Source organism: Pleurodeles waltl, chromosome 10 (genome assembly GCF_031143425.1).
Source record: "Pleurodeles waltl isolate 20211129_DDA chromosome 10, aPleWal1.hap1.20221129, whole genome shotgun sequence".
Taxonomy (NCBI): Eukaryota; Metazoa; Chordata; class Amphibia; order Caudata; family Salamandridae; genus Pleurodeles; species Pleurodeles waltl.
The window spans coordinates 513,130,254-513,139,087 of NC_090449.1; the positions used below are offsets into that span (position 1 = coordinate 513,130,254).

Genomic DNA, 8,834 nt, shown 5'->3' on the forward strand with positions numbered 1-8,834 from the left:
TGGGTATCTCGACGAAGTATGCACAATGTTTTAAATACAATGATCCTTCTGGCTACACAATGCTGGGGTAGGAAAAATAAACCATGTGTGCTATGGAAATAGATCAGTACCTTGAGCAGCTGTGAAGTGCTCCTAGATATAATCTATTGGCACAGTCAAGGTGGCAGAGTGCTAATCTGATGGTGGTTTGGACCTTCTGTGAGAACCAAAGGTGTGGCAGAATTCATTTGTGATATCTCACCAAGTGGAATCTTTATGTGATCATTTGATTTACACAGTGGTATAAGAGACAGTTTTGTGTTCATGATCCCGACTAGGGACCTCCGTTTAAGCAAGTCTGGATGGTGGGGTTCTAGTTCCTGTGACTAAATGGTCAACTGAGCTTATTTTTATGACTGCCACAGGTAATGGGCCCTCTTTTTACAGTGTTGACTTTGAGGTAGTTAGTAAATATCCAGTGGTTAATTGATTAGACATTTCCTTACAGCACGTGTTAAGGGCAGAGGAGATTTCAATGTTTAAGAAAGTTTGATTGTCAATAGCTTAGTAACTAATATTAAAGGAGCATTCGAGGTCTGGCAGTGGACTGAGATAGATGTTAAACAAGAGGGGAGTAGGGATTGAGTATGCCAGCTATGAAGTAGAATGGATTAGAAGAGAAATCTAGATGTGAAATGTCAGCATTTTATGAGTGAAGCAAAATTAAATCTAATTGAGCTCGGTTGCTTTAATTCTTAGATTGTGACATCTGTAGAGAAGAGTAGGGTGGTGGACTGTTTCAAGTATGCTTTTGGTTGTTTCTGTGTTAGAATCAACTATTGATTTGATGTTTTTCCAGTTTGCAACCGGTGAGATCTCAGTGCCACAGCAGTAACAGAATACATTTTAGTAGTATGACAGCAGATCATTATCTACAATAAATGCTGATGTATGTATGAAAGTATCTAAAAACTAATATACTGCTATTTGAAAGAAAAGACAACATGAATCTTTATCTTCGAGCATCCCTTTTTTAAATAACACAACAATATTTATTATTTTCCGTAATGGATGTTGGAGGGGGCTTCATCTCCTTCACATACCCCCTTATTGTCATATCTATCTATCTATCTATCTATCTATCTATCTATCTATCTATCTATCTATCTATCTATCTATCTATCTATCTATCTATCTATTTATCTATCGAATACTCACCTGTGTCTTTCTGTCTTTCCTCTAGGAATAGTTTTTTAATATAATTACCTCATATAGGATTACTGATTTATCGAGACTGAGCTGATTCTAAATAGAGTTTCTCAATAGATGATTGCAAGCCATGTGCTTGCATGCCTTCTAGTGTACCAGTGACGCATTCTTTATATAGTCTCTGATAGCATATTAGAAACTGACTGAGGTAATAAGTTGACCTGTGTCTAGGATGGCCTTGATCCTATTTGCTGTTGTTGGCTCACAAGGTTTAAATGCTAATTCACTGGTATTTTTTAGGGTGTACATGATCAGAACCAGGCTTTCTTTGTAGTCTAGGAGGATATGTTTGTAGTCAGATAATAATCTGGCTATGTTCTAGTCGCAGAAGATTGATTATCACTCTGACTGGGGTGGCCACAAGACTTTCAAGGAGTATGTTCTCGAAAATGTGCGTTGTGCATGGATCCACTGATTACCTGATGAGCCAAAGGCTTGTGTTGAAGATGTCTTTCACTGAGAGAGAGGTAATGAGGAGAAGTTTTAAACCATGATGTGGATAGATATTAGGTTGCCTATTGAATGTTGGGGCTAAGATGCACTTTCATTTTATGGTATCTTTCAAATTAATTTAGCTTTCTGATTAAATTACTCGCCAAAGAATCCTATAGTTTCTGCAAGTGCGTTACTTTTGTTTTGTTGTATGCTGGATTCTATAATTCATTTATAATTGTATGAAGTCCCTTTATGCTTGAGATGTGATAGTAGTAGTAGAGTTGTTTATTTGATTTTTTCACAGGTTCTGTAGTTGTGCTGAATAACTATCTTTTTCATTGTTGATGTTAGCCTTTAAGGTTTTTCCAATGGCTTTAGCAGCCTTACTTCACGTGTCAGCCAGCCATGTTTTCATGGAAGGCTCATTGGCTGGGATTCATTTGAGCAGTCATCTGTTAGGGATGCATTTTTTTTTATAATTGATCAGACAATTTTATTAATTGCTCTGGCATTCCATGGATTGCAGGAGAGGAATTACGAACATTTAAGAGGAGGTTGATGAGAGAGTATAGTAGGTTTGGTTAGGTATTTATATGAAGAGTGTACTGGTAAGAAAGGATCCAGGTAAGATTAAAAGAAAGTTAGAAATGATTTAGAATTGTGGGAGAAGGAAAGAAGGTACAGTTAGAGTGTGAACTCCTGGACCAACTGTGTAGTAATTTGTGAGTTGTAAAGGGGAAAGGAGAGAGGGGGTGTAAAAGCATTAATGAATGTGTAAGATGGGTTTCAGAGCAGACTGAAAAGGATAGAGCAGATAGAAGGAAGCAATTTCATGTAGAGATGTAGGTGATTGAGGGACAAATGTGTGATTTGGTCAATGGCTGAGTAGTATATACAGGTTTAGAACTGAAGGGAATATGTTCTATGAAGGAGTGAAAGGTATGTAAGATGTAGGCAGTTTAGTTTGGAATTTGACAGGCTTAGTTGGAACTAGGGAGAGTATTACAAGAGTGCAAATTATTTAAGAAATGGTAGAGAAGTTGGTAGGAATGAAGAGGTCAGATTCTTTGGACATGCTAGGTTAACAGTCAGGAGAGGATCAAGATTGTAACTTGAGGGGGGATATTTGAGTGTTTGGTAATGTGGAGCAAGTGATGTGAAGTTGAGTATAAGATTTTTCTCATCTTCACATTGTAGTAGTTATCGTTATTGTTTTGATTTTTGGTATATTTGTTTGGTCGTGGACATTGTTAGAGTTTTGGTAACCACGCCTTTTTGTGCTACAAAGCTGGGAGAGTTGACTAGATTGTTGATTGATTCAATTTGAGATGTTTTGATGAAGGTAGTTAACTATTTATTGGAGACTCTTCACAATGTATGTTGGGGAAATACTCTTGTGCAGCGTAGGGGCTAACAGTGATTACTTCGAAGAACATTCCACTTTGTGAATATGTGCTGCAGGATGATTGGTGCAGTGGAAGCAAGTTACCATTTGTCCGATGCAGGGGTTGGTAAAATTAACATGGGCTGTGCTTAATAACTACACTGTCTCCAGACTAGAAGGGTTGGGCTTATACTCAGAAGAAATGTACCTTTTTTATTGAGAAAGTCAGCATTACGAATCAATTGAATAAAACAATGGGAAAGAAAAATGTCATCATAAATGTTGTATCTGTAAAATACACCATTTTAATGTCAATTTGTAACATCTGGATAAATCAATTTATTTTCTATTCTATTGGTTTAAAACAATTATCTGAAGCCAATCCTGTGCCCCCCCAATAGATTTAAAATGTCATTACAAACCCCTCCTTGACTCTGTAAGTAGCCGTCTCTAGGTTGTGCACTCAAAATAAATGCCCATCCCTGTTCTCTCTGTGGTGGGTTCCTATCTATCCACTGTTTGGCAATCTACAAATAAGAAATTTAAATTGAGGAAAGTTGCTTCTGGAATGCATTCATCAAAACCAATCCATATGGTTTGAGTTGTGATTCCTATATCTCGTCCCATAAGTGTGCTGAATCTTTTGGTCACTGCATCCTAAAGTTCTTCTGGCTGCTGGCAGCTAACAAACATGTGGCTATCCCAGGCATCTTTCTCATCATACATTGCACATTTGAAATCCTGTTTGTTTTAATTTAAACAATTTCATAGGTGTATAGTACAATTTATTGCCTGCTTTGTAATGATGTAGCTTTAGATTAGCTTCTTTAAACATGTGAAGACCCATGTTATTAGACTGTAAACCATCTCCTGTTATATATATTTTAATACCCATGTCTCTGTTCTACATCAAGGACAGCAATACTATGCCAGTATCAAGTGTAGCTGATAGCAATTTACATACTACTCCATTAGTAGTGGCTGGTGGTCCATTTCTTAAAATCTCTTGAAAAGGTCCTTCTTCCATGCTTAATTTCTCAGGTATCCTTTCGGATAGGTCCTAATTTGCAAATACTTTAAAACACTGTGTTCTAGAAAGTTTATACTCTATCTATAATTCATCAGAAGAACCAAAATACCAGGATTAAGTAAATCTCCAGCTGCACAGATCCCCTTAGAGGTCCAAATATCAGAGTATTGAACTCGGGAGTGATAATTTCCTCCACAAAGGAGTGTACCAAGAAAGATGCATCCTGTTAAGCATCATCCATGAAGGTTTCCTTATTGCAAAGATGGCACTCACCACCTTCAATTTCACCCTTTTCTGACTGTCCGGATTGGTAATCGCAAAAAATTTACCACTGGCTATTTCACCTAAACAAATATGATAAATAGAGGGTGTATTACTTCCCCACCCAGTAATGAACCAAACATCTATGAGTGCCCTGACACCTTTATTAAGAAGCGTCTTTAAAAATCTAATCACCTCAATGATCTTATTTTTCCCTGAGAAGAAACCATTTGTAGTGGATTCTAGTTTTCTAAAAAAACATAGTGTCTGCTAATGATATGGGACAAAATGAAAGGAAAAACTTAGAATGGATTGATATTGTAACTAAATTGCATCTTCCTATTAGACTGATGTATAATCTGTGTCAATTACACCAAGTCTATTCAATCATTTTCTTACGTTTTCTGGCCAATCAGTTCAACTTCATTGGAGACCCGAAATCAACAGCTTCTCTTACAGCTAGACCGTCATGTGTATCAATTTGTTGATAGGCAAATATTTGTTTTTAGATGTGTTTAAGTGGTAGTCTGATATTCTACCAAACAAGGCAGCTTCCTGCTCTATTTAGGAAACTGTGTCTTCATTCATTCTTATAGACAGCCACATTGTTTGCATATGCAGGAAGTTTTAAGCTATATTCATTTGGTTCTACTGGATGTATGGCAGTATTTCCTAATTTGCATTTCACATATCGTTCAAGGTAGATAGCAAATTACAATGGGGATACTAAGCGAGCCTGCCATGTACCACTGGTGATCTTAAATGGGGATGAAGCACTTTCTTCTATCATGGTTCGTGCCTGGAGATCCACCTATGGCATCTGTAGCCACTTAATACAATTTGGTCATACCCTATTTTCCACATGACCATTAAAAGGACACGGTTAGATGATTTCTCTGCATCAAATTGAATCATGGCAATATACTTATGGAACACTTTAGCTGTATGAAATAAAATGATTGCCATATTTACATATTTACTTGTGCCCCAGATAGGAAAAAGTTGTGTTGATGTTGTAACACTATTTTATACATTTTGCAAGATGAATTGGCAAGATTTTTGATTACAGCTTAGTGTCTGCATTAATTAAAGGGATAGGGCAATAGGAGCCTATATCTTATTTAGGTCTCCCTTTTTTTAAAGAACACAACATTTATTATTTCCCATGGGAGGGAGGTGCTGGAGGGTGTTGCAGCTCCTTTAGATACTCCCTTAATTAAACTAAGATGTCAGCAACCGTTTTATATACCTCTATTACTAAAGAATTGCCACCTGTCTCCCTTCCACTGAGTTTTTTTTAATGATAATTACCTCATCTAGGGTTATTTGTTTATTTAGTCTGGGCTGATTCTAAAGTATGTTTCTCAATAGAAGATTGCAGGCCTTATCCAAGCTTGTCTTCTAATATACAAATGACAGATTCTTTATATAGCCTTTTGTAATATATCCAAAATTGATTCAGTACTTCTTTAGATTAGGTAATAAGTTGAACTGTGTTGTCTAGGATGGCATTAATGCTGTTTTTGTGTGACAATGTTTATATGCTCTTAAGCACCCTATAGATGCACCCTAGTCTTAATGCATACTATTGGATAGATACTTTAACCCCTTGCTCACCATGGACATAATGGTTACGTCCATGGCTGCGCCTGTGAGGCGCCATGGACGTAACCATTATGTCCATTTAACAGTTCTCCCCTCCTTGGGGACAGATCAGCCTATTTGTTTAGGCCTTTCTGCCCCCAAGGGGGGCAGAATCCACTTAGCGCCAGGTATCATGTGTGTGTGTGTGTGTGTGTGTGTGTGCGCTTTGTGTGGGGGGGTGGCCCCTTGGGCATGGGTCACCCCCCCCAAAGGGGGCAATGTAATCTAGGCCATTTCTTACCCCCTTGGGGGCAGATTAGCCTAGTTTTTGTAGGCCCTTGGGGCAGAAACCATGAAGACGCCAGGGATTATTTTTTCTTTTTTCTTTTTTTTTGTGTTGGGGGCACCCCCTTGGGCAAGGGTCACCCCAAGGGGCAAAAAGTACTATTGGGCAGTTCTGCCCCCCTTGGGGGCAGATCGGCCTATTTATTTTAGGCCTTAGCGTCAGGGATCATGTGTGTGTATGTGGGTGTGTGCTTTGTGTGGGGGTTGGCCCCTTGGGCAAGGGTCGCCCCCCAAAGAGGGCAATGTAATCTAGGCAATTTCTGCTCCCCTTGGGGGCAGATTGGCTTAGTTTTTGTTGGCCCTCCTTCCCCCAGGGATTGTTTTTTCTTTTTGTGTTGGGGGGAGCACCCCCTTGGGCAAGGGTCGCCCCAAGGGGCTAAAAACACTATTGGTCAGTTCTGCCCCCCCCTTGGGGGCAGATTGGCCTATTTTTTTTTCAGGCCCATCTGCCCCCAAGGGGGGCAGAATCCACTTTGTGCCAGGGATCATGTGTGTGTTTTGTGTGGGGTGTGGCCCCTTTGGCAAGGGTCACCGCCCAAAGGGGGCAGTAAATTCAATGGCATTTCTGCACCCCTTGGGGTCAGATTGGCCAATTTTATTTTAGGCCCATCTGCCCCGAGCAGAGAACACTAGACACAAGGGAAAACTTAAAAAATGGTTGGTGGCAGGGTGCTTGTCAACTGGCAAAGTATTTGCATTTATGATAATAACAGTTTATTTATTCTTTTTGTTCTAGTTCAAAGCTTTTGCTTCCTTTGCTGTGGTTTGTTGCAGTTTTGGCAGTGGTTGTCCTGCGGTATAGGTAGTTGAATGTTTTAGGTAAGTAAATAAATTTACTCCAGAGGAGTATTGTTGCCATGCATGAATGACATGTTTGTAAGTGGTGTACTGAATGCAGGATTGTGTGTGAAATTGTCCTTAGATTTATGCACAATGTTTATTGTGTTGTCTTATGTCTAAAGAGAAAGCCTGTTTTAGAGGAACACACTGATGTGGTGCAGGAGCCAGCAGCTGAAAGGCTTCCCATTGGAAGACCTGACACGTGGGTTGCACCAAGCATGGAGCAGCCACAGTTGCCTGCGTTTACTGGTTTCCCAGGGTGTCGAGTTAATACGGAAAACTTTTTGCCCGTCAACTTTTTTGAGTTGTTTATGGACAATATATTTTTGGAAGAGATTGTTGAGCAGACTAATTTGTATGCAGAGCAGTATTTGAGGGACAACGCTGCCAGACTTAGCCACACTCTTGAGCTAGCCGGTGGATTACCACAAATCTGGAAGTGTAGAAAAAGTTCTTGGGTTTAACTTTTGTGATGGGGCTGATAAGGAAGCCATCACTGTCTTCATATTGCCCTACTAGTCCCTTGATGGCAACTGCTATATTTCCTGCCATCATGAGTTGTAACCGGTATGAGCTTCTTCTTCGAATGTTGCATTTTGTAGATAATGCTTTAGCCTTGCAACGAGATCACCCTGATTCTGACCGTCTTTTTAAGATTAGACCTGTCCTTGATCATTTGGTAGATCGGTTTTCAGAGATCTATGTTCTAGACAAAGAAATATCTGTAGATGAGTCCTTGGTCCGGTTCAAGGGTCGTTTGGTTTTTAGGCAGTACATTCCTAGCAAGAGGGCACTGTATGGAATTAAGTTGTATATGCTGTCTGAAAGTAGTACAGGATATGTTTATAATTTCCGGGTCTACACTGGTAGGGATTCCAATATTGACCCCCCTGGTTGTCCACCCACTTTTGGAGTTAGTGAGAAAATTGTGTGAGAACTTGGTAGACGACTGTTTAACAAAGGTCACCATTTATATGTAGATAACTTCTACACTGGAGTTCAGTTGTTCAAGGAGTTGTTCAGAGTGGACACTGTTGCTCGTGGCACAATCCGCTCTAATCGGAAAGGCTATCTAAGAGAGCTTGTCTGTAAAAAACTTGAGAAGGGACAGTGCAGTGCCTTGCGGAATGATGTGCTGCTAGCTCTGAAATTTGTAGACAGGAGGGATGTGTACATGCTAACTACCATCCATGATGAGAGTACTTCACCTGTGGCTGTTTGGGGTCAAGTTGCTGAAGGGCGCAAACCTGTGTGCATTTTAGACTATAATAAGCACATGGGTGGTGGGAATAGAGTAGATCAGAGGTTGGAACCTTACACTGCTGCTCGTAAGTCTTATGTTTGGTATAAGAAATTAGCGGTTCACCTGTTCCACTTGGCAACGTTTAATGCTTTTGTTGTGTTCAAGGATAGTTCACCAGAGTCCAGGATGACATTTGTGAAATTTCAGGGGTCTATCATAGCGAGCCTTGTTGCGCTGGAACAGGCAAGAGTTCCTAGAGAAGCAGTGGTGGAGGATGTGGCTCGATTGAAAGATCATCACTTTGCTGAGCGCATTCCTCCCAAGGCCCAAAAAAATTTCCCTGCTAAGAGATGTAGAGTTGGTGCTCGAAGAGGTATCAGGAAGGAGACTAGGATGTACTGTCCTGATTGTCCTTCAAAGCCTGGGCTGTGTTTGGGCGGCTGTTTCAGGAACTACCACACAGA

At 40.0% G+C, this 8,834-nt stretch overlaps 1 pseudogene; it reads left to right on the plus strand.

Moving 5' to 3' along the window:
- The first annotated feature begins 6,619 nt into the window (after window positions 1-6,619).
- On the plus strand, window positions 6,620-6,723 carry LOC138262535 (U6atac minor spliceosomal RNA; annotated as a pseudogene).
- Window positions 6,724-8,834: the final 2,111 nt, after the last annotated feature.